Consider the following 26091-nt stretch of genomic DNA (forward strand, 5'->3'; position numbering starts at 1 on the left):
CCGTCCGCCCGTGCACCGGCATAGACTCGCGCATTCACTTTACATCGCCTCAAAATCAACGCAGAGGACCTTGAGGTAGAAAAAAAAATGGGGGGGGGGGGGGGGGGGGGGCAAAGGAAGGGAACACCTCCGCAGCAAAATCAAGAAGGGCTCAGGTTAGCGCGAGGCAAAAGAAAAAATAAAAAGGCAGACTGGCTCCGATTTTGCATTCCTAACGTGATCTAGAGCGGCAGTGAAGCGGAAGCGGCTCCTCAAATTTTCATTGCCAAAAGGGGCAGCCTCGCGGAACGCACGCCTTCCGGTCGATCAAAAAAAAAAAAAGCAAAACCGACGAACCTCGCGTTTCCTCACACCTCGTGTACGCGGCGCGGGCAGATGGACGGGTATAATTTCGCACGGCGACCAGGTGGGGATCCGCGGTCATCCGCGCGCCGCTTAAAACGCCACAAGACGGGGCAGAAAACGCCCTCCGATTCGACGGAGCGTCTTATAAGTTACAGACAGCGAGAGCGCGTGTGCCGCTCCCTAAAACTGGCACGCTATTTATTCCCACGGCGCACGAGCAGGACGAGGTGCTTTTAGGATATTAAGAAATGGAAAGAGGCTTCAATAATGGATGGAACAATGTCCCTCGCCGATGTAGCGTCATTTATATTGCAAACTGGACGAAAAGTCAGTAAATCTTGCATACATATGGTCGTAACCGCTGGGTTGCAGAGAATACGCTTGTGCTCCAGTGCAGCCACACAGACCGTGCAGACCACACGATCCTCTTACTTCGATAACCAAGCAGCAGCTGTATGCCTTGTGCCTCCTTCCCTACGCCGAGCACCATTCGTGCCCAAAACTGCACGACCACTGTGCACACGAATAACATACGAGTCTATAAGCTAGCACAGCATACTGTGGGACAGTGCTAACGATAAGGAGACGATAATTATCGGAGGTAGACGTCAAATTTCCGCCATAATGCATGGAGGTGGCAGTTATCCCTGATATTCAGACCAGGGGTTCTCAAGCCGGGTTCAGAGGGACCCTTGGGCTCACCCCAAGCACCTGAATATAGGCATCATTCAACCCTCAAGTTTTCATTGCCCATCTTATATTGAAACTAATCATACTGTTATTGCTTACAGCCGAATCTTTCACTATAAAGCCACTGATCTTGTATCAAATTCGGGCACTTTCTAAAGTCTGCAGGAAACGTTTTGCACGTATTTCAGGCGGGAAAGGAGGGAAGCCGAGATATGCGAGGTTCCTCAACATCGTTCGAAAAACGCCGGGGTTCGCACAATTAAATTATGAAGTGTGGCAGTGAATTACTAAGTCAATTCTCTGTCAATGGTGACGCACAAGCAAGCGTAAAATTCTAGGTTTCGTCAGTGACCCGTCCAAAACGGTGTATATGAGATGCTGCTCAACAGTATAGGTCCGTTGTAAATTGATTTTGCTGCGCTGGAGGCAGGTACGTACCTCGTGTGGGCTACTGTGTCAAGTTGATCAGTTTCTCACCAACTATAAGATTAAAGTCACTCGTTTAACTTTCACCGATCCACGAAACGTGAAAGTACCAAACTGCCACGGTTCACCGGGCGCCAGGATATTGCGGGTTATTTCCCGGCATTCAACGACAGAACGGAATCTTTGTAACATTTATGCCTCCAGCGGCACGCTTGGTCCTAAACGCGAACGCCAAAGTACAAGGGAAAAGCGCCGAGCTGACTGACAGCAACGATAGCGGGATGGAGGTGCCGTGGAGGCAAAATGGAGTAAAGGTGATACGTGATGCGTTGCTTAATGCGTATTAGAATCTAAGCAACACGAAAAAAAAAAAACCGTCATGGAACCGTGCTCGTAAGGTGGATATCGTTGCGCGTCCAAAACACAGTAATATGCATGCCAGCAGGGTTTCAGTATGCGTGTACGCGCCCCCATTAATTCCACCGCCTTCGCGCGCGGCGTTCGTTCTCACGAATCTCGCCTCGCCCCTAAGCGAAACCGAAAGGCAAAAAAGGCGCCGGAAAAGAGGAAAGCGGATAAGGCATTGATCCCCCTAACGAAACAGCTTCCGCGCCATGGCGATGTCCGACAACGACCTGCACGCACCTTACACCTTAAATTTGTACTCGCCCTCAATAGCGCTTCTAAATTCGTGGCAGCGCTTTTTAGAATATCGACGCCGCCCGTGCTCGCCCCGGTCGCAGCGAAGCCAGCGCCCGTCTAAATTAACTCTTCGTTCAAGTTCGAAGGCGGCGCTGCGAGCATCCCGCGAACTTGGTCGTACGCGGGGCGCCAAAGGCGGATGCCACTGCCGCTTTACATGCAAGAGCGGCCGCAACGAGCCAAGCGCAGCGACGGGAGACATTAGGCCGGGTGCATAAATTAAAGCCCCCCCCCCCCCCCCCCCCCTCGCATGCATAGCACCCGAGTTCGCTTCCAGAGCCGCGCATGCGGGCACTTTCAAGGCGTCTTGAGCGCTGTACGACTCGACGCCAAACTCTCCACAGCAACGCGAAGGCCGGAACGTTTTAACACTCGCTGTTGTACGGGGAGCAGCGACGGCACGCGAGCAAGTTGGATTCCCAAATGAGCACGGCACCATGCAGAAAGGGGCGCCCCTTTGCCGACTTCCGTTTCTTTTCTCTATCATTACTTTCTTATTCGGCTTGAAAGTCGTTCGAAGACAGAGGCGGAAGTCGCGTGAGAAGAAGCGAGTGACGGGCTCCCTGAATCCGCCGCCTCCCAACGGAATGGCTTTCCCGCTAATAGGCGTAAGAAAAAGTGTCCGGCGTCTCTCACAGCGCTTAGCGGCAAACAAATAGCTGACCGTAACTTAATTTGAGCGCCTGCACGACTCTGTTACAGGTGCAAGTGGTCTGGCGGTTTATGTACTTTCGAAATTATTTCCCTTTTGCAAAATGGCCAAGCAAGCAGCATATCCGAAGCTCACATTCACTTGTTCCTCTTTTCAGAGCTTGTTTCCTGTTCCCACTGACACGAAAAGTGTTGAGGAAAACGTCCCGCCATTACCACTAGCAAGTTCAGCGCGAAGCGTGGGACGCAATAATTTGACTCCATAGCTAGGCAAGGTTAGCGACTGGTCACGTTAAAATACAAATTTCATTCTATGAACGACTCGACGTTCCATGTGTTTCGAATATTTTCAACTTAGGCGCTACTTATACTTATTGACAAATTAGAAACCACATCACGTTCAAAAAAAAAAAAGACAAAAACGTACAGAATGTTATGGCACCAATTATGCCAATATTAGACCATAAAGCGCTTCGCGGAAGTAATAAAGTCAGTGAATTGCACACTGCTAGAAAAAAAAAAATGAAAGAGAGAGAGAGAGAGAGAGAGAGACAGATTCCCGTGGCAAGAAGAGCCTACAGTTAAAAGCCGCGAAACTTGAAAAATTGCGATTAGTATCAAGCGCAATAAACTTCGCGGCCGACGCGCCCGAAGCGCCCTAGTTGGATACATTCGCACAAAAAAAAAAAAAAGCTAAAAGTAAAGGTGTCGTATTGAGAGCAAGCGAGAGAGAGAGGAAGAAATAAAAGCGCACAGCAGAAGAGGGGGGGGGGGGGGGGGGGCTCCTCTTGGGAGCTGGAACGCACTTGGCGACAGCTCCAGAGCGCCAGCTTCGACGCGGAAGCGGGATCCCAGAGAAGGGCCTCTTCGTGTCATTTGAAAGATTAAGGGCAATCGGGAAATGGGTTTTAATTCGCTTAAGGAGCTCCCGTAAGAGTGCAGCGCGAAGAGAGCAGCAACAGCCGCAGCACCGCCGACCGGAAGCACGGCAGCGGGAAGGGCATGAACACAGCAAAATTCGCTCGCTTCGAAACGAAGCAGTGAAGTGGTGGTGGTGGGGGGAGTGAAGCGAATCAGCAGAGAGAGGGGGGGAGGCGTACGTGCCGTATGAAATTGGCGCCATCCACTTGTCCCCGCAGCGCAAACTGCAATGCCCGAGCGCGTAATTACGCGATGCGGCCCGTTCCTTATAAGGGCCGCCGCAGAGCGCGACCTCTCTATGCGGCGTTTAAGCCAAGGCGGCGGGAGAGAAGGCAAAGAGACAAGGCCCCATTCTGTTCGCCGGGGAGGAGTGGCACTCGAGAGAAACTGCACAATAAACCGGGACACACCAACCAACGGGCCAAGTATCTCTCCGGCAATACAAATACAGAGCGCCCCTAAATTTGCCGCTCAGAGCTTGTATACCGACGAATGAGTACGGGTCGTCGACCGCTAACAATTCGGTGCCCTTGAGGGCAAAAATGTGGATATATATATACATCAACTCCGTGTTTACAAACATAGGGGGCGCTGGTGGACACTGGGGAGGGGGGGATATAGACGTAGCCGTTGTCTGCTACAATTTAGTGCTTTTCTGTCATGTGTGAGACTTTAGTATCGTTCACGCCTCGTAAAATAAGTGCTTTCTCGCGCAGAATTCATCCGCAGAGTGATGAACACCAGTGGCGTAACACTCGGCCTAGTGCTCCCGAAAGGTCTTAGTTGATACAGTGACGCTGCAACTTGCTCGAGGACGAGAAAGTGAGGAACAGAGTACCTAATTTGGCGAAAAATTCTAGACAATAAATGTCGATCCTTTGACGGTTCACCCGCGATCCTTCTGTGGTCATCATGGACAACTGAATCACTGACAGACAATACCTAACAGGGGATCACTTCGATGAGCGTCCATCACGGTAATCACACTGCTGCTTTTTTTTTTTTTTATTCTTCCCGTACGTCAGCGAATCATGCAACCTCACATGAATCGAATTTCGATCGAAGCCAAATGCTAGAAGCCCGTGTACTGTGCGATGTCAGTGCACGTTAAAGAACACCAGGTGGTCGAAATTTCCGGAGCCCTTCACTACGGTGTCCCTCATAGCCTGAGTCGCTTTGGGACGCCAAACCTCAAAAACCATAAACCAACCAGTACTGTAGGTCACGGCTCACGTCACCAGCTGTTCAATGTCTGTACATGCGCGCACTTAGAAGGCACATGCTGCTCATGCTGCTTCAAGAGCGGGGGCGAACTAGGACCGCCGCGAACGCTGTCATGAGGCCACGGAGGTCGCTTCAAAAATTCCTCCTTCTTCCTCGACCCGAACGACATTATTTCCTCTTCTCAGACGATCGGCCCCGCTCTTACTTTCGGTCCTCCTTCCCTTCCGCCGAGCCAATAGAAGGGAGCCAGCGATGCGGGCTCCTTTCTTTCTGGTTCCTCCCTGCCCCTGGGCTCTTGTGCGCCGGTTGACGTGAAAGGGAAAATATTTGCATCACAACGGAGTCGTCCGCATTCCTTCCCCATCTTCAATAGCCTTCCTCCGCGGCGGCCCCCAAGAATAGCACGACTCCCCGAACCACAACTGCTCCGAGGCAACCTCAAAGGCCGCTTGCGTAAAGTGACTAGCCCAACAAATGAAAAAGCCGGACAACGGAGTCTGCCGAGGAAAATGGATGCTGAGAGAGGAACTCAGGCCAGAAGGGGAGCCGCGCGAAGAGGCGATACAGTCATGCCATTTAGCTCGGCCCTCCCTCCCTCCCTCCCTCCCTCCCCCGCAAAAAAGCGACGAAAAATAAAAGTCCCGAGGTCGTGAAACACTGAAGGTTCTTACGCGCGCGCCTATCTCTTTCTTATCTCATACCAGTAAGCAGTCGAATGACAAAAAATAAGAAGCAAAAAGAAAGCGAGTCACGAAGAAGCAGGCGGCGGCAGCAGCTGCAAACAGAGAGCAGTGCTCGGGAGTTTGGCGCCTTTGGAGACGCTTCCAAAAGGGTCTCACCATAGGATCGGAGCACGCACGCGGGCAAGGGCGCGCGCGTTATCAAGAACAGCAGCAGCACACAGGGAGACCGACAAATACAGACGGGGCGCAAGAGGAGAGAGGTCGGCGCGGCAAGAGTGCGCCGGCGCAAACAAAAGCAAACAAAGACGAAGACGCAATGTAGACCCGGTCACGATTATGCGCTCCCTCCTTTCGGCCTCGGGGGCGCAAATGGTGACGTATAAAATTTGTTTACACTTCTTTCCTGGAGTACATTTTGAAAGCGGGTCGAGTAGAGGCAGGGTGAAAAAAAGAATAATAAAGAAGGAAGAGAACGGAGGCGTGGAAGGGGAAAGCGCGCAGTCGGCTCGAGTGCAAACGGCAGAGACGTCTCGAGGCAGACGAGTGCCGGCGATGCTGGGAGACGCAATCGCGGAAACCCTAGTCACAGCCCGAGGAAAGAAACAAAAGGAAAATCGAGTGCAGGGAGAAAAAAAAAAGGACAGACGGGACAAGGAGCGAGGCATCGGGATGCCCCGCCATCTTGAAATGACAGCACTCCCCGCGGCGGGAGAGATGCTCGGCAATATCGAGGAGAACCGGACGGGCCCTTTATGTGCTACGAGCTCTGCGCGGGGCCCTGGCTCTTGCGCTGGTGTCGGCTGCTGCGCTCGGTTTATTTGACGGTGCGCGCGCTTGGAAAAAAGCCCGATCCCTCAGCGATGGGCTGCGCTCTATCACGCGTCGGAGGGCCGGCATCGGAACGCCACGCGGGGGTCCATTTCAGAGCGGGGCTTGAGCCCTGGCGCTCACCCTCGCATAGGCAGACAAAATGGGCAGCGCCATGCCGAATGTTCGCAAGCAGTCGGCCAAGATCGCGACGCACGTCTACCTCTAAGAAGCTAACAATCAGCTTGCGAATCCCGGTTATTGCTGACGCTTTTTCCTCAGGAGTCATCGACGATAATTCGACGTGGCACGAGATGACAGCTTACTTAAGATCCCCCCCCCCCCCCCCCCCCCGCCCAAAAAAAAGAACCTATCCCGAAATTCTAACCTCTGCTAACCCAGCCCATAAGCAGCCGCCTAAACTCGCGTCGTAACCTCCTGTCCAATACCGTTTCATCGGCCCATCAAAACTTTAATCCTTTATAGCAGCGGCCTCATATCAACGTCCAATGCGGGCTTAGCAGAATTACGATCTGGCCCCAAGAAATCATTCTAGATTTCCTCAGAACTGCAGAATTTAGCAGCGTGTATTCACCGGTAAATCGATTCGAACGAGAGCGCCAAAGAGATATGAAACGCGACATAACCCGAAATAATTTCCCACCAGTGTCTTAACGGCGAAAATAAGTTTCGTAAACTGCATGGACACTAACATATTTTCCAGTCAGTACTAAACAAACGAAAATGGGCAGCGAAGGTATGCAACTGACGGAACATTGCGTCCATAAAAAGGAAAAAACTGTCGTCCATCTTTCATTCCCATTTCGCCCGGGCCATAGCCCTCTGCCGGAGAAGGGACAGAAAGCAGCAATTCAGTTTCGTGGCGTGAGCCAGCTTTGCGTGCTTCGTTGTTCTCGGCAGCTAGCGCCGCGCGTTCTAAACTATGAGCTCAAATTGCGCCCGGCAGGCATCGCTCCGAGCAGCAGTGGAAAGGACGGACGGCGGCGGCCCTCATCAACAAAGAAACAACAAGCCGGAACTTACAAGGGGCAAATGGGAATAAAGGAAAAGAAAGCGCAGCAGCAACGCAAGGAAGGACTCCACGCGATTGTGTACCCACTTGCTGGATCTCAGGCCCACGGCGTCATTTCGGACCCGGCGGTCGATGACTCGCGCAGAGAAAAGAAGCGGGGCAACCTTTGCGACACAAATAAAGAGTTGTTCGCCGTGCAGAAAGAAATCGCAAGCAATCATCCCCGCGTCTCTCTGATTCCTTGCAGGGCGCACCGTCGCCTGGCGCCGTTCGATTCGCGCGCAATCTGTGCCGCGCCGACTCGCCTCCCCCCTTTCTTTTTCCAGGCCCTTTTCGGAGACCAAAGGGCTCCGACGGAGAGAACCGAGGATCGCCGAGAACAGCCCGCCGAAAAAAAGGGGGTGAGAGTCGGCCCCTCTTGACACGTCATTACAGAGGGACGAGAAAGGAGAGAATCCTCCTCCGCCCCCATCTCACTGCTCCACCCCATCCTGCCAGCGCCACGACCGCGCAACACGTTGCACAACCACCGCGCGTCCTTGATAGCCCGCCAAGGTCAGCAGAGGTCTCTCCCACCTGTCCGGAATTCAATGGGCCTTCCGCACACATGGTCGCGCGCGGAGGCTGGCCGGAAAGGAGGAAGGGGATGCGGCGCGAGACCCCCCCCCCCCTCCTCAGGAAAAAGCGTCGGCCTCGCTCCGGGGACGAAACAAACGCGGCCCTCTTCTTCTCCTCTGCGCTGAGTCACGGCCGCCGACGATTCGCTTTCTCATGCAGATGGCCGCTGCGGAAGCGAGGACCGCGACTCGCATGGCAACTGCTTTTACAGCACCCCCGTCCACGCTCCCCCCCTTCCCCCGACGCCACCTATGCGTCATCGGCCGCCCGCAGTTTGACGAAGTTCAAACGCGAACCTTACGACTTTCCTATTGCGACAGCGTTCTTTAAGATCAGTGCATCGAAGCGGCTCATAACTCACTACTTCTGAGCAAAAAAAAAAAAAGAGAGAGAGAGAGAGAAAAAACAAAGACGCTCATTACAAGTCATTAAAGAGAGCACTGGTGCAATAGCACGAATGAGACACTGATGACCTAACCACCTTGTGCAGGTTAAATCGCTGCAAATCTTGGAAGAAATCTCAGAAGACAACAAAAAGCACAGCGAAAGGGGCAACAAGGCGTATACTGTTTTTTTTGTTTTTTTTTAAATCCCCTTAACTCTCGTCGGCGCTTGCGGAACGCCGCTTACGTCAATCCTGCTGCTCCCACCGATGTCGATCCCGAAAGGCTCTGCGCGCTCTTCGAAAGCGCCGAGCAGCGACCAGTATTCGCCAAAGGCGCGACGGAAAGTGGAAAGTAGAAAAACGCTTTTTGCTCGCTATAGGACTTTGCACGCGACCCACGCTACAGCAATGCCTGCCGCCTTCGGGAAAGGTTCACGCACGGAAGGGATGTGCCCTACGCTACCGTAAGGGACCCTGCAAAATGGAAGCACGGTTTTAACGAGGCGCCAAATGATCCGCTAAAGCTGAATGCGGAGTGCAAAAAACTGAAAATGCGAAATAAACGGGACGCAGCAAGAATGAATGGAGAGATAGCTGAATCGTACACGACGACGCCACAGAAGAAACGATTATGGATCAGCAGATTTTTGTAGCATGCATGAGCTGAAGGTTGCATGATAACACAATTATTTATTTATTTATTTATTTATTTATTTATTTATTTATTTATTCATTCTCGGCGAATTACTAGGTGGTGTCAAACTGTACGGACGGCTGCAAAAAACAATGGTATAAAAAGAAAGACAGTTGGCAAGAAAGTTAATCCCAAAAGTAGACTACAGCGGGTGAGTCGGTGCAAAGTATTTTTTCACTCAGCGCTGTCGAGTGGCGAAATGAATCCTGCGTAATGATAATGCACCCTCCGTACATAACGCATAAAAAAAAAGATTCTCTTAAAAAGCTGATGAAACTTTTCCAGCTCCCTGAATGTCCAGTCGAATTTACCAATCTATGTGCAACTGTGAACAAGGCTCACTGCGAAATTCCCTTTCGTTCCCACCGAGTAAAAAGCGATTGCAGAACCTGAGAATGCGGCAGAGAAGATGAAAAAAAAAAGAAAAAAAAAGCCATTCGTTTAGCGCAATGACCGTGCCGGCTGTCGCGCTGTGCACTCGAAGGAGATAACGGCGGCCGAAAAGGCACGGAACAACAAGCATAACGACGGGGGAGAAACGTCGATTGCAGTGCACGCCGCTAATGTCACTCCGAGAGGTCTGTAGCCGTGGAAGAAGGAACCTGACGTCACGCTGAACACGTATAATGGGCAGAAAATTAACCGTGCTTCGTAAACCTCGCAAGGAAAGGAAGATGACCAAGCGCGCCGATTTTTCTCTCGCTCCTGCAAGCGGCTGCTTCTCATCCCCGCACTTTTCCCCTCCATCGAAAGGGAAACCTTTCCTCGGAAAAGGGGAATTCGAATTGGTTCGCCTATTGGCCTTCACGTGCCCACGATGGCTGCCAGCGCGTGTTTGGAGCTGATCGAGTACATTTCGCCACCGAGCTGCGTATTTTGCCCCAGGTGTCTCAGTGAAGGTTTTCAATAATTCTCAAAAATAGGTTTTGTTGAGGTAAAAGTATGGCCTTTTCACCATAGTAATACCAGTAATACCAACATAGTAGCGGGCACCAGAAAACCGGTTAATCATCTTAAGTACTAGGCTGGTTAAACTAATTTTTAATAATTATTTCTTTAACTATTACAGTTAAGCACCTAGTTGTAATTAGAGATTTGTAGCCGGTAGTTAGTAATTGCCATATAAGTTTTTAGAATTAAGAAAACGCGGTTACCTTAGGCGCTGTGATCGTGCCAAAATACATGCGCTTTCGAAAAGCATGTAGGCAAAGCAACCTTTCCAGTGCACGTATCTAGTCAAAAAAGCCAAATGTTTGCTAGCCACAGCGCCAAGGGTAATCGAGTTTTCGAAATTCTAAAAGCTGATATGGCCATTACTAACGACCGGTTACAAACCTCTAATTACAACTAGGCGCACAACTCAACTAGTTTTAAAGTTAATTATTAAAAATTAGTTCACCAGTTTACTACTTAAGACGATTAACCGGTTTTCTGGTGTCCACCTAGCACTGGTAATACTGTGCTGAAAAAGCCATACTTTTACCTGAAAAACCTATATTTAACAACTATTGAAAGTCTTCCCCGAAACAGCTGGTGTTGAGAAAAGGCTGGCGGCGAAGCACAGCACTACGCGCTGACATGCAGCTTCCTGCAGACTACCACAGGCCGCCAACCAAGCCAAGACAGAACAGAGGTGTATAATTGTGGATAGCAGAAACTAGATTCAAAGAAACGCGTCTCTGGAAGTGCAATGGCACGAAAGAATACAAAACTAAATAGACAAGTACACAACGGGACAAAGAAAAGGAAGCAACTGCTTTGCCTGCAATCTATCCTTTGCCAAGCAAGCCATCTCCGTTTAAACGTCAGAAAAACTGACGCGGTAAAACCACAGACTAATTAGTTACAAACAATCACACAAAAAGAAATAGAAGCGCTTGAACAAAGCTAACAGGCCCGACAAAATTCCAGGAAACGACGGCACCTGCGTCTATTTCATTCACATCATCCATGAAGACAGAGAGGGTATCGGGCGTTGTTAGGTGCATCTCATACCACTGCTTAAACTTCAGACTGCCTCATGAATGGGGCGACATGACGGTAACTTAGTCGACTATATAGTTCAGGAGTTATGTCGAGAGCCTCAAGTATTCATTATCCATACTGCAATTGCATTCAACGCGTCGATATAATTGGGCGCTTCCATCGCCCACCACGGCATGTGCCACTCTCCTACGCGGTTGGTTGGGGTTAGACGAAAGCCCTTCACTAAACGCTCCAAACCCATGGCGGCTACCGCCGTCTAACTAGCGCTGTAAGGAGCCTGGATCGGCCGAATCGAGGTTTGAGAAAAGCCCGTTGAAGATCGAAGCGGCGCAGACAAATTGGCGGCTCAGTGGCGGCCAGCGGTGCCAGCACGGAAGGCGCTTCTTCGCCTATCGGCGTCGGCGGCCGAGCGGGAGCAGGTGCCGGTAACAAGCTTTGTGTTCGAGCGGCTCTTGGCGCGTATACGGGGAGCGTGCCGCGCGATATTTGCGCGCGCGCGCAAGGCGCCGAAAGCCTTCATTAGCAGCCCACTCATTAGTAGTCGTCGTGAACTGGCTCCCGCTTTAAAAGCAGTCTTACCCACAGCAAAGCCGGTGTTTGCATAATGGTATTACGCTGAGCGGGAATTACGAGCGCGCCTCGCGAGGGCACCGGCCGCCGACAAAAAAAAAAGTTCAATCACGCGCAAAAAACCCCGGACTCGCCCCTCTTCGCTCGCCCGCGGTCGAAATCAGAGCAAGATTACTGCTCGGAAAGTAGCACGTAAGGAGGGTCAGCGAACAAACAAAAAAGAAAAATTTACTACTGCACACAATGGCGTCGCCGCGCGGCTACCACCACCACCGCGTTCGCTAAGACGACAGCAGGCCGCGGGCGGCAAGCCCAATCTGCATCAGAAAAGGCGAATCAAGCGGACGCGTGCGGCGAGGCTCTGCGCTCGCGTCTCTACATGCGCGCGAAGCCCGCCTCGCGGTTGTGAGATAACTCGGCGCAAATGAAGTAGCTCTGCGGAGAGCCACGGGAAACCGACAGAAAATAACTCTCAAGTCGGAGCCGGCGTAGGCATTCCCGCTGCCTCGCACAGCGGGCCCACCGCGATGAACCTCTTAGAGAGCGTTCCCCCCTCCGCCCAGACATCGGACAATCAGGCGGGCACCGAACAGTGCGCTTAATCGACAGCGTGCTAGGCCAACCGGCGTGTAGTACATACAACGCGCGTAAGGGGCGGTCGGACCAGACGGCCCGCGCTCCTGCTCTCTTTGCTTTTTAAAGGCCGGCTCTGTCGGCAGACAGCGGCTGCCGGGGCCGCTGCTCCCGCCGCCGGGAAGACGTAAAAAGCGCAAGCAGGCCTTCTTGTACCGGGAGTTGGGGGGGAATCCATAAATAAAGACGCGCAAGTTCACGGTCGAGACGCGCGCGCGACACACGGGGCCAACCCGAGCCGGCAGGGCGGCTATTAATAGAGGTCGCTGCCACGAGGCGGCCATGTTGGACGCGGGCACGCGCCCGGGTTTCGCCGGGGGCCTGCTGCGCTGATTGAGCCAGAAAGGGGGCCACGATCAAAGCCAGGCCACGATCAAAGCCAGGCCATCTCGAAGCCAATCAGCTGCTGCTGCTGCCGCCGCCGACGGAAGCAGGCCCCCCCTTTTGTCTCGCGGGTCAATTGGAGGAATATTCCCTCCTCTCGTCCTGCATCGGCACCAACGGAAACAGAGTGAGATAGAGAAGGCTCCCGATTAATGCCGTCCCTCGAACTTGGCGGCCAGACGAATGGGCGCGATAAGGGCGGCCAGATTGGGCTTTTCAAAAGCCGGCCGTCCCGGCACAAGGGCCCAATTGGCTGCCGGTCCCAGGGCGGCGTGACGCGCCGGATAAACACGCGTTCGGCCCGCAATGTCAATGGCACGAACCACCCACTGCCAGCGCAAGAGACGGCACAAGTATACAACAAGAAAACACCGATGGTATATCGCCACGAGGATCTGCTTCGCGGTGTCCCGCTCCATACACGACCCCGCATTCGGCCCTGCTTATATTGCGCATATGAAAATGAAACTCTACTCGGCATGCAAGGAACGCCGACTGACTCGCGACCCCGCCACTGCCACAACACACACATGAGCGTCGCCTTTTTCCGAACAGCGCAGTGCCGAGGTGATATGCGCGGGGCGACAGCGATGAGACGATGGGCCGCCAGCGGATGTTTGGAAACCCATGTGCCTGTGACCTCAGCATGCATGCAACCCAGAACAATGGAATCAACGCGAAGGCGATGCATAGCAATCATTCATGATTAAAGCCCAGTTTTTCCGCAGACGTTTATAGGCATAATTCATGATTTTACTGAACAGCACGTGCGCATTAAAACCCAAACGCATTTGGGGCTGTACAGGGGGCGTCTATCTTGGGGCACTCGAGCGGAGCACTGCCCTGCACACACGGCAACACCCTGCCGCAGTCGATATAGGTTCCAGAGGCAACGCTCACGCGAAAGTTGATCCGCATATACCTACAGTCCAGGTGGCACGAACACGCTGAGGCCATCAGCTGCTGTCTGATTTCGCTTTTTGCTGCCTGCCCCGCACCGCTCGAACGTCCTATACCCAAGTTCGGTGTAGAACGTCCTACCCAAGTTCGGTTCAGTACGATACAGAGAGCTGAGCGTACCCGGAAGCGGCCGCTGCTGAGCTCTGAAATCTAACCGGACGGCCGCAACCGATGACGCGAGACGCTCCCAGATGGTTTGCGAGGCGCCCAGCACGCGCGCCCACGGAGCGTGGAGCGCTCAGGCACACGCGGCCCAAACACGAAGCACGCCGGTTATATATAGATCCGTCTTTTTCTTTTCCAGGCTGGAAAACGCCGTTCACTGCAGCCGTGGTCCCTATATGAGCCCTCGATCTTCTACGTTCGGCACTCGGCGGCGGCAAATAGCGCTCCCTTGCGCAACCGCATTTCTTCTCCAACAGTGTCCGCGATATGATTACATACGAGCGGCCGTGCACAGGGGGCCCGGCGCAACGGGGGAAGGGCACGGCCGGGCAGGCGCCCCCGGCGGATCGGTCACGTATACGCCGGCGTCACAGCGCGCCGAGCACCCTCAAAGCGGCTGGCGAACGAGCCGCACGGCTCGCGCTCAGCCCTCCGCCGGATACCGCGGCGAAACCGCGCCGCTGACTGCCCGCTCCGCTCGGACCTGCGCCGCGACAAAGCTGCTTGTTCCGCCGCTACGGATTTGGTAAATCCGAGCCACGCGCTCCCGGTATCGGTGCGTCTCTGACTTTTTTGCCCAGGGCGACCGTAATCCCCACCGCAGTCAACGACACGCCCGGGGGAGAGATCAGTACTTCGAGCAAAAGCGCGTTTCGAAATGTAATCACTGTCTTTATTCGGGGTGGCAGTGTAAGGTCAAATAAGCTCGCGGTGGGAATGAATGCGCTCAGTTGAATTTCACGAGCAGTTGAAGTCGTTTGCTCCTCATCTCTTCGTCGCGCGGGGCACCTCGTCTTCGCTGCGTGCAGCAGCAAGAGCCAGTTGCGACAGTTGCAGAAACTCGTGCTTACGTCAGCCTAAGAAGCAGAAGACGTGGCGCTCAGCATCGAAGTACGTTACCGTCTGCACTGGAATCGTAATTGAAAACGCCTGCAGCGTCGCACGAAGCTTCTTCGGTGTAAAAAAAAGAAAAGTCAATTTGTACCACCGGTTCCATTTCAAAAGCAAAGCGCCGTCTCCGTTTTAAGCCGATTATACGCTTTCACTGGTTGCTACACTTTCGCAGGTAGCAGAAAAAAAAAAAGAACAAGCCGACAGAGAGACGCGAGAAGATCTACAACGTTGCAATAATGTTGCGAACAAAGAGGAAAATCGACTGAAGCGCATCGAGCAAATAGGCCGAAAACGCAAAGGTCGACAAGAATGCGGATTCCGGCGGCTCATTGTCTAAATTCCAAAATGTCACATCCAGCGCGTAAACACGCAGCGCCTCACGCTGAGCGATGCGGCTTGACTCATTCCGAGCATGCATGTAGCGATAACCGTATAAGCACGAAGTGCGCCCTGATATACCTATAAAACCGCCGCGTTAGGCGGGCCATTCCAGCGTATCACTCCAGCATATCACCCCGCCGTATCACTCCACACTGTTCGCGTGCTTTAATTGAAGCTGTGGGAGGGCTTAATCAGCGATAATGAGGCCACCGTGAAAATCATACAGCGAAGAAGCTGGCTGCCGAAAATGCGAGGGGGGGATAAAAATAAAAACGAAAGACATAGGCCCATATTGCGCAAGTCATTAACAGTGAGCCTTCAGCAGTTCCACCCGTGGCTGGACTGTTCGCCCTGGTCTTATTTTCACCTCAACTATTTTTACTGGCATCATTTCGCACATTCGCACCCGGCCCCAGCCCTCGAGAGAGAAGTCGACGCCGATTATGCCTCCTATACGACACTTTACTGCGGCGCCCGAAGATGATGCGTCCGAATGAGGCCATTAGGCAGACATTTTCGCTCCCCCTTCGCCGACTTCGATATTGCTCTTTTTACCGCCGCTCACTCCTTCGGCCGCCCCGCTCTCTCTAGCGCTCCTCCCCCATCGCCAATAAGTGCGCGCTCTTTCGCGGGGACCCTGCGTCTCTCAGACTTTCGATCATCTTAAATGCGCTCTATTATCGCTGCGAGGGACAGAATCCGCGCCCTGGAAGGAAGCCGGGCGAGGAGAAAGCAAGCGAAGAAAACAAAGGACGCCAAACGGGCTGCCGCTGCTGGATCCATTGCGGCCGAAACGTCTACGAGCCGGGGCCCGGACGAACGCACGACTTTTTTCTTGAATGGCGGTATAGTCGAAAAAAAGAAGCGTGCCGATCAGGGACAATTCAAAGCGCGGACCGAGCGGGAGCAAAAGAAAAGAAAAATAGATGGGAAGGCGCGGAGCGGATCGGAATGACTGCTCGAGGAACACATTTTCGAGCACGGCAGGCGGTTAGGAAAGAGGGCCGAAGCAAGGACGCTTTCTCCTCCTGTGCACCTCAACATTCAACCCCCGACGTCGAACTATACATGGGGGGCCTCGGACAAAGAGAGAGGCGTGTAGCCACGCTGGCAGTCGTTTAATGTGGGCCCATTGCGACCGAAGCGAAAATGTCCCTTAGAGCAAAAGCAGAACAAGAGTTGACGCTACCCACGGTGCGGTTTTGCTCAGGCGATGCGCAGCGACGAAAGTCGCCGGAACACTGCGTTAATCAGCGGGGGTCAGAGTGCAATTGGCTTAGATGCGCGTGCTACTCAATGGGCGGCGTTCCCGCTAGGCTGGAAGATGACGCATAACTCGCATCCGCCGCATCGCCAATTAGGGCCGCGGGGCTCTTCGTCGCCCGCGCCCAAGCTCGGGACGGGCATTTCACATTCTCCGCGTGCACTGAGAGGACAAAAAAAAAATTAAAAAAGCACCCACTATTCCAGTGACCCTCAGAGGCGCGGACTGAAATCCCCCCTGTCTCTTTAGCATGAATTGGCTCCTCAGCTTGAAAAATCCTTGCAGCTTTTGGCTCATACACCAGCAGCTAAAGGTAAGCAACTACGAGAAACGTCAATCGGCTGAACACATGAGCGCAAAGCTTGGGCTTGGAACTTTTTGACGTTCTGTTGCTTACGCTCCTAATGAGTTTTATGGGCCCGTTATCCTTCTTCCTCTTTAGTTTGTAAAGCCATTTGTCGTTTTCATTGCTTTTTTGCTCCTGCGAAAAATCAACGTTGTGCAATTTCTTCCATACTTGATCCCTAAACAAAGAGTTAGCACTGAACGGTCGCACCGCTATCCGGAGCGCTGTGGTAATCCCATGAACACACCGCGAGAAATTAGGGGAGATTGGGGGGGGGGGGGGGGGGGGGGGGGTTAGAGGCGCAGCAGCGGATGCCTCAGTAAAGCTGCCCGAGCCCCGGTGGGCGTCCAGGCAGGTTTAGTAAAACATCCACTCTGGCCTGCCATCCTAGCGAGGAGCGCTCGAGCAATTGCGCCGCGCGGGGCGCCGTCGGCGAGGGCAGGAGCGACTGCTCACCGCGGCAGGCAGGCTGCAGCCAAGAGGAAGACATTTGCGCTCGCTTCTCGCCACGCAGGAGCTAGTTCGTAGTGCTTACCTGCGAAGAGAAAGAAGAGAAAAAATGCACTGTCAGAATTGGCTTCACGATGAATACTTTCACGCGCGAGTCAAACTCACTGTTTAGTTTCGTGTTCTTAAGCGCTGCTATAAAGGGCGTTTCACCTAATACTTTCCACAATTTTAATTATTGAGGAGCGTGTAGCCTACCGTAAATAATATCCGTATACGTTTCTAGAATTTCGAAAAGGCGGTTACCCTCGGCGCTGTGACCCAACAAATTTTCGCTAATCAAATGTTTAGTGGAATCCCCCAAGGTGGAGTAGATTTGTAATAAGGGAGTAATTACTCATTGGCATCCACCCGAGCGCAGCCATACGGCTACAAAGGAAAGCTATACAGCTTTCTCAGAAACTTCGTAGTTGAAGAAAAATTCGTCCTGGTCCGGGGTTCGAACCCAGGACCACCGCTACACCCACTTCGAGTTATTGATCAATTCGCTCTCGCCCTACCATAAGCTTGCCGTCCTGGTTAGCTCAATTGGTAGAGCGACTGCTCCGGTGTAGCGGTGGTCCTGGGTTCGAACCCCGGACCAGGACGAATTTTTCTTCAACTACGAAGTTTCTGAGAAAGCTGTATAGCTTTCCTTTGTAGCCGTATGGCTGCGCTCGGGTGGATGCCAATGAGTAATTACTCCCTTATTACAAATTTTCGCTATTTCGATTAGTTACGTGCACTGGAGGGGTTGCTTCGCCTGCAAGCTTCTCGAAAGCACAGGTATATTGGCGCGATGCAGCCATAATTTGTTGGGTCACAGCGCCTAGGGTAACCGCATTATCGAAAGCCTAAAAACTGATACGAATATTACTTACGGTGGGTTACACGCCTCTCAATAATTAAGGAGCCTAATGGTTAAAGAGTTAACTATTTAGCGTGCTATTTAGCACGTCTTATTTGTATTCTGACGTATTACACCGATGACAATGCTATGCAGAAAAAAGCGCTCTGCCAACTCACAAATCCTATTTTTAAAAATTGTGCAAAGTCTTGGGTAAAACACCCTGTACGTACGACCAACGCATTTCAGAAGCACCACGCTGATAACAGTAAAAATGACATGGGGCTTCACGTGTACGTGAGCGCTCTCCAATTCGGAATTAAAATCTGAGAGCTTAAGCCAGGATTCTAAGCAAATTTATGTTGATCAAGTGGCCTTCGAAGCACGGTGTCACCAGCTCAACTGGGGCTAAGAATGGCTGTATCAATAGCAAATGCCACTCTAAAACGCTGTTCGTTCGATGCAAGCTGCGATTTCCTTTCCCGCTTGAGTTGTACGCATACGTTGTCAGCAGGCGGGCACATACCCATTCATCAACGCACGAAACTGTACAAAGCTTTCCGTCGCTTCCCGCGAATCGCGTGGGCTTAGCGGTACACGAGTTGCAAGGTTGCGCGGAAAAAGCCCACCAGCCGGTTCAACCCCGAACGCACACTCCCATCCCCGAGAGCGTTCAACTCGGCCCCTCACCCCGCAAAACTTGCGCCATGACCGGTAGCCTGCTGCTGATGAATTTATGGCAGTTGCCAGAGTGCGTAGTGTATGCATAATGCAGCGCAGGTGTGTCTCGGCCCTCCGGTCACCTCGAAATAGAAATGGCGTCGCGGATGCGCGCGCGTTCCCATGCTTCCGGCGCCGGCAGCACGCCCTTTCGCCTGCCAACCCGCCCACGTTTCGATAACAGCCCTGCGCTCTGGTTACCCCGCATCCATCTCCTTGCCCTGCTCTCGCCTTATAGGCAGAAAGACAACCCACCCCCGCCGGACTCGGAGATGGGGTGTCATCAAGCTTCCCAAGACGGCAGCACTCATAGAATGGCTAACAAAGCGCACGGCACTATGCTCACGCAAGGATTTCTGATCGGTGACTTTGGTTTGTGCGCCGTGAGCTGCTGACAAGTTCCGAAGCGCCTGAAGGACAGCTCAGCGCAGCTCAAAACTCGCATTCTGAGCACCTACCAGCGAATGGAGATAGTCGCAACAAGCGAGACTCCGCAAGTTCACCTCTTCTGAGGGCGAAGACTGTCATGTACTTGGCTTCGCAGTCGACGATCTCTATCTAGGATGCGTTTATCGCCTGGTGGACTTCTAGTTGTAGAATGCATAAATGCGCGCAGTTGAGTATTTCCCCAGTCAGAGTTGACAAGGACGAGAGAGAAAGTGCTTGCCAGCAAGAGGCTCGCCGCCGCCGGTGCGATTGCTCTGCCGGGCCGCCGGTGTCTCATCGCAGCATGCAACGAGCCCGGCTCGAGCCGGCCGCAGCCAGCTGTGCGCGGACCGCCCGCGGTAAGACGCGCGCGTGCAGCCGAGGACTAGGCCATGAGCGCTGGTCGTTAGCGCGCGACCTGCGATGAGTCCGGGGCCGACGCGGCCGGGCAGCGACTGCGCTCGCTCGAGTAACGGATGATGAGGCGCCGCGGGAGAACAAAGCGAACAGGCGCGCAGATTGCGGCGGAGGAGGGGATGAGGAGGCGCGACAAGCATCGCAGGCGACAACCAAGACCGCTCTCCGGGTCGAAACCTCCAGCAGCGTCTTAATTATGCGCGCGCGCTCTCTCCGAGGCCGACGAAGGAAGCGCCGCAGCAAGCGAGCGAGCCAGCAGCAGCAGCAGCGGCGGCGGCGGCGGCCCGATGTGCAAGAAGAGCCGCTGGTGCATCGATTGTTTGCCGCGGGAAACGCGTGTGTGCACGCGTGCGGCGGTGCGTCGATCCCTCGTTACGCGAGACGCCTTCCTCGCCCGAAAAAGCCAGGCTTTTTTCCGCGCTCGAGGAACAAAAATGGCGGCCGCTAATGGCTTTAGCGAGCGCCAGTTCACGGACCAAGTCGAGGCGGCGGCCATGGCAGCCTCGGTCGCTTCCGAACCCAGCCCGCACAGAGCCGAAGAAAGCTTCGGGCTCCGCTGATGCGCGCTCTGCCGCCGCTACCGCTGGAGTAGGTGATAAAGAAACGCGCCGGAGAGGAAGGGAGGGGGAAAGGGGGGGGGGGGGGGGGGGCAGAAGACGCCGGCTCGCCGCCTTCGACTGCCTAGCTTCTTTTCTTTGCGTTACGCGACATGTTCGGGTCTGGCTTTTCTTATACTGCGGGCCTCCCCCTTTTTTTCTTTATCGCGCCTGAAAATTGAGGATGCATAACCAGATTTCGCGGGCCCTTCAGAGCCGGCGCCTTTTGCGGCGGCTGCTCGGAAACGCGCGGCGCGAGGAACGAGCCTACTGTAACAGAGGAGGAGGAGGAGGCGAAAGCAAACACCCCAGCGGCAGAAGCAGGGCGAACGCGTGGGCTGCGAGAGGCCGCATATGTTCGCCACCTTCCCGCCCCTCCTTCGAACAGAGCGCGCGGGAGAGAAAAAGGAAATAATAAAGCAGTGCTCGCAGGCGACATCGGGAAATGTGCAGCGACGCGTCCGATGGGGAAAGCGAACCAGAAATCTCGCAGAGGCGGCGTCCGCCCAGAAACAGAGATAAAGGTAATTACCTCGCGGAAAAACAGAAAAGGCAAAAACAAGGAAAGAAGGCGAAAGGATGAATGGAAGCGACGTTCGAGGGCTCCCTCCTCCCTCCGCCGTCGCCGTGTGGGGGTCCGATATCCACTAAATCGGAGCGTTTATTGGCCACGACCTACGCGAGCAGCATGTAGAGAGCCATTAGGAAATGCCCCGCGAATGTGGCCTTGTAATACACACACACACACACACACACACACACACACACACACACACTGGGGGCGCCATGGCACCAGCCAAGAATGCCACCACGTCGCGCAGTGAAGTAGGGAAGTTGCGCCGCAACGGCTATTCACTCTTTTGGTGACAGCTGAGTGCTTCCCGAAGAATCATTCAGGTGTTTCCTAATGACGTGCAGCTCGCACTACACTTCAGCTCATGTGCTGAGAAAAAAAAACTCGCAAAGATTCTCCTTTTCCTTTCTGACCTTTCGCGTGACGATTTTCCGGCTGCTTGCTTTCCGCACTTTTCCAAATGCACCTTCAAGCGAGACAGGCACGAGACCCACATTATGTGACCGGTAAGTTGCCTCTCCATAAATCGTTTCTTAAGTTCTCCTTTGAAGCGCACTTCAGCTAAAGAGATGCACAATAGCAAACAAGTACATGCTCTGGGAATAAAATGCACAGCTCGAAATCTCGAAGACCGTACCGTAACGCCAACTATACAGGTAATAATAGCCTCTTTTACGGCGAAGGCTGTTATTGGGTCCCCAACCCTAGTGCTCGCGCAACTGAAGCCCGTTGTAGCTGTAGCTGCCGTACAAACCAGCAAGTGAAGGCAAGCCAAGCCAAGAGAGAGAAGTCACGAAAAAGAAGAATAAAAGGAGTGAAGCCAAGAGAGAGACGAATAAGAGGAAGACAAATAAGAGGAACGGAAAGAAGAGAGAAGGGAGAAAAAATGAAGGGATATCGCGGCTATCGCAGAATGTTTTAACTAAGCCACAGCCCCTAGTTTACCCCGCCTTTTTCTTTTTCCTGCACGCTGTGAGCCCTACAATTTAGGGTTCTGGTAACCTTATGCAGTTATAATTTTGAAGGAAGTGAAAGATTTAACAGCAAGAGGAGCTGGAACGTTTATCTCAGTCCAAACAAACAAACAAAGAAACAAAAACTGATTTACGAAGCGAAAGAACGTTGCATGAAGACGCGAAGTTCGATCGGGCTAGTAAAAATTGTAACCCTGAGTACGGTGTGTGAGTCTTACAAGTATGCTTGAGGGCAAATTCTTGAAGCTCAGAGCCCCCCCCCCCCCCCCCCCCCCCCTCCCCTCAGACAAGCACTCCCTAAAAAAAGAAGCATATAAATTTCTTCTGCAGGAGACGAAACGCTCTTCCTTTGAAGTTTCTTTGGTATAGGAGCAGCCAAGGCCGAGAAATATAATGCCTGTGGCACCGCAGAAGACAGTAAAAAGCCAGGAGAAAGGCAACCGAGGAGCAAAAATAGCCCTTCTCCCGGTGGTCGAAGATTATTCCTGTCTTACCCCTCCTCTTCCGCCCACCCCTTCCCCACGCTCACACACACACGTTCCCAGGAGCGGCGAAGCGAGGTCGCACAGTGTGAGACAAACACCTGCGGCCCTCCTCTGACGAGCGTTGCCTCCCCGATTTTCCTCTCAGCCGGAGGATCGTGCGCGCAGTGCCTGCGCTCTCGTGTTCAAAACGTCCTCAAAGCGACGTCGCGCAATTCAGCGTGAAATCCAGACAAACCGCAATGCACACTCCGCGGAGCGACGAAAGCGGTGTAGGAACCGAGGTTGGAGAGGGAAGGGGGGGAGACAGGGGAAGGGAATGGGGGAATTGAACCGGCGGCTTCTCTTCAGTCGCGTTGCGTAACCGTTCCGCCTCGCGCGCGACGCGCGCCGGCGGCCGCAAGGTCCCATTCAGAGTGAACAGTGGACACACTCGGCGCGCTTTCCTCGGACGCGCTGTAAGTACAAGGGCGCTTCGCAGCGCAAGCTTCCCCTTTCCTCCTTGCCACGCTTTCTCCTCTGTTCCTCCTCCTCCAAACGCAAAACGAATGGAAAGCTCACGCTTTGTCCGCCGCCGGGAACAATCCTCGGCGCGACCCCCCCTCTTTCTGTCTGTCTCTCGCCTCGGCGGCGGGGCCACGCGGGCAGCCAAGGAGAAAGCCCGCCAGGAGACAATGCACAGGAATGAAGTGGGATCACGGACCCCGAATTCATTTGCAAGAGAACAGCAGGGCTGCGGCCGCGGTACGGGGAGGGTGAAAGAAAAGGCAACACATTACCGCGACGACGTAACTTCATTTCCTATCCATTACGGCACCAAAGGAAGACGACATGTCGGGGCCGCTCACGCCAAAAGCTCGGGGCGGCCGCGTTGCGCACTCGGGGCCACGCTAGCCCCACGAAGTGCGCTTTATCCTCCTCCCTGCCCGCCGCCAGCAATGCGTCCTCGCCGACGATCTCCGCCGCTGGCGAGGAGGTTCGGTGTGACTCATGCACGCTCTGCCTAGCACTGCACAGCGACGTTCCGGCATCGCTATCGCGGCGCAGTAGTCAACAATGACTGCGGGATGTCCCGAGTAAAGTGCGGCATTTCATCCGCATAATAACAGACCACGGCAGCTCATCTGCTATAAGAGAGGCAACAGAGGAAAGGTAATGGCGCTTCGCAGCGGGCATTCGTGCCACGCTTACTAACCCCCGCGCTTGAGTCGTAATCGAAGAACGGTCAAGGAAAACGTCCCGTGCGTAGCGAAAGAACGTAAGCATTTGGATTAACACTTCTTCTTGGGCGAGTTGGTGCATACTTGAATTGAATAAAATAGCGCCAGAGCATGCAGACCACGAAAAGACAAGGACGAGACACAAAGCGCTAACTCACAACTAATTTTATTGAAACCAGGCAGCGCCTTTATATGGCGAAGTTCCACTGAAAAAGAGGGAGGAGGGCAGGAAAGGTAAAGATATCAAAGCGACCATCACAGCGAGCACACATGAGGAAGCGGTAACTAAAAAAAAACAAAAAAATTGTCAAAGATTATTTAAGGGCGGCATCTAAGAATTCGAACTCGGATGAAAAAAGTGAAACCGATGGGGTGCTGACACACCTATTGCCAAGTTTTCTTATGTGAAAAGCCTCCAGACATTCACGTGCCTTCTTATCTGCGCTTTTGCCTAGAATCTTAGTCTGACTGAATCGTGCCTCGCATCCGTCGCAACCCATAATATGCGCTACCAAATGTGCATATTTATCCTTTAAATCTGATAAATTTCGGGCATGTTCCCCCAAGCGCTCGTTGATGCAACGCCCAGTCTGGCCGACATAGGTCTTCCCACACGTTAAGGGGATAGCATAGACCACTCCTGCGGAACACATGATGAATGGAGAGTCGTGCCTTATCTGACAACCCCGCTTTCTTGAGCTGCAAATACGGGGGCACAGCTTTTTCAGCTTGTTGGGGGCGGAAAAAACGACACTCACCCCATGCCTGTTGGCCACTTTCTTCAAGTTGTGAGCAGTTTTGTGCAAGTAAGGCACCACCAACGGCTTCTGTGACCTGCAACGATCCTCTCCGGAGTTTCTTCGTGTTCCTTGTTTAAGTTTCTTTAGAAGGGTCTCGCAGACAGCAGTCAACACTGAGCAGGGGAACCCAGCCGCCGAAAGCCGGCTCACCTGATTGTGGAAGCTAGCTTGCAACCGATGCGGGCACGACTTTTTCAAAGAAGACTCCAAGCAATGCGACGCTATTGCTCTTTTCACCGTCTTTGAGTGCATGGAATCATAAGGCAAAACATCTTTCTTCGCGCGCGGGTAATAGCCCCAGCAAACATGTCTCTCAAGAAAGGTTAGTTTAAGATCTAAAAATTGTAAGACGTTAGTGTCAGGAAGTTCATGGGTGAACGTGAGCCCAAGTCCATGTTTGTTAAAAGCATTTAAAACTTCACCTACTGTAGAGGGGTAGGTGAAGGAAGTCTGCTTTTTTAAAAGCACTAAAAAATCGTCCACGTACCTAAAAACCTTTAAAACCACACCCCCATTAAAATCTATGTCCAAAGACTGGTCAACTTTCGCTAAGAAAATATCACAAAGGATGGGGGCCACACAGGAACCTATGCACACACCCTTGCGCTGCAAAAAAGGCAGGTTGTCAAAACTTATAAAAGTGGAACTAAGATAAAACTGCAATAATGCGATAAAGTTGTCAACCGACAAACCTGAAGAATTTTGAAAAGACACGTCACCGTTTGCTTCTATGCATTCCTTTACTGCCGCCAAGAGCTGGTCTTGAGGAATCGAGTAAAACAAATCTTGTACATCTATGGAAAAACCAAAGCCAATATCCTCGGTACTCTGTAAGTACTCAACTACAGCTGTCGAATTTTTTGTGAAGAAGGGATCGTCCAACCGTAGTAATTTAAGTTGCTTTTGCAAGAAAGTACTGACGTTCTTTTGCCAAGAGCCTTCTTCACTCACGATAGTCCGGAAAGGTACGTCAGGTTTGTGAGTCTTGGCAGTAAAGAAAGCATTTAGGCTATTACCTCGGCAGTTTTTTATATCTTTAGCGAGAGAAACTAAATTTAAATCCTTGCAGAAGTTACTGAATTTTGTTTTAACTCTGACAGCACTTTTTTTCACCTCTACAAAGTTCTTATTGATCGCCGCGTACGCCTTCTGATCGTACAGAACCTCTGGCAGGACAACAAAACCAGTCTCCTTGTCAGCTTGAACCAGTTTTAGGTGGTTCTGCCCAAAGAAGGTCACTACGCCGTTTAACATTTTGTCAACCTGTGCTCTAGCGCAGTCTGAAGCACTGTTTCTTAAGCAGTCCACACCCTCTAGGAGGCACCGGTCTTGGTTTTCAGCGACGCCTACTTTAAGGGCCATCTTCCTGTTCGCAGCTATCAGTTCGTGCGCCGAAACACCAGGCTCCAAACTGTATTTTGGCCCTTTCTGAAGAAGCCGCTGAACCTTGTCGGGCAAAGAGACGTCTCCCAGGACAGTTACGTTACTCTTCTTTTCCGGTGTCGACATCTTCCCCAGGCACAAAAGTAGCTGGTTCACCATGCCTCTCCAATGGACTTCTGTGAGTTGAGCTGCTGTACTCCTCAAAGCAGAGAGCTTCCTCGCGGCCAGCCACTCGGGGTGATCAAGGTAGCACTTCATGCGAAGCCAGTCGTGGTACAGACGAACTTGTCGCCAAAGTTCTGAGCGCATTAACTTGCAAATTCTTTTCACATGTCCCCACGAAGGTTTGACAGGGCCGAAGAGAGCACTTACTTCTTGGGGCACGAGTCCCTTGCGGATGCAGA

The 26091-nt window shown here is 52.8% G+C and overlaps 1 protein-coding gene across 4 annotated transcripts in view; it reads right to left on the reverse strand.

The window, feature by feature from the left end:
- The window catches only part of LOC149350234 (Krueppel-like factor 6), a 356738-nt gene that overhangs the window by 162813 nt on the left and 167834 nt on the right, over positions 1–26091 (reverse strand). The window contains exon 2 of one of the 4 annotated variants that reach the window (XM_089579217.1): positions 17219–17297. The exons of the other annotated variants lie outside the window; for them this stretch is intronic. The gene's annotated coding sequence lies outside the window, so the exon portion shown is untranslated. The remainder of the gene's footprint in view (positions 1–17218; positions 17298–26091) is intronic. 4 annotated transcript variants of the gene reach the window in all.

Source organism: Amblyomma mixtum, chromosome 3 (assembly GCF_055824585.1).
Source record: "Amblyomma mixtum isolate Tamu chromosome 3, ASM5582458v1, whole genome shotgun sequence".
NCBI lineage: Eukaryota > Metazoa > Arthropoda > Arachnida > Ixodida > Ixodidae > Amblyomma > Amblyomma mixtum.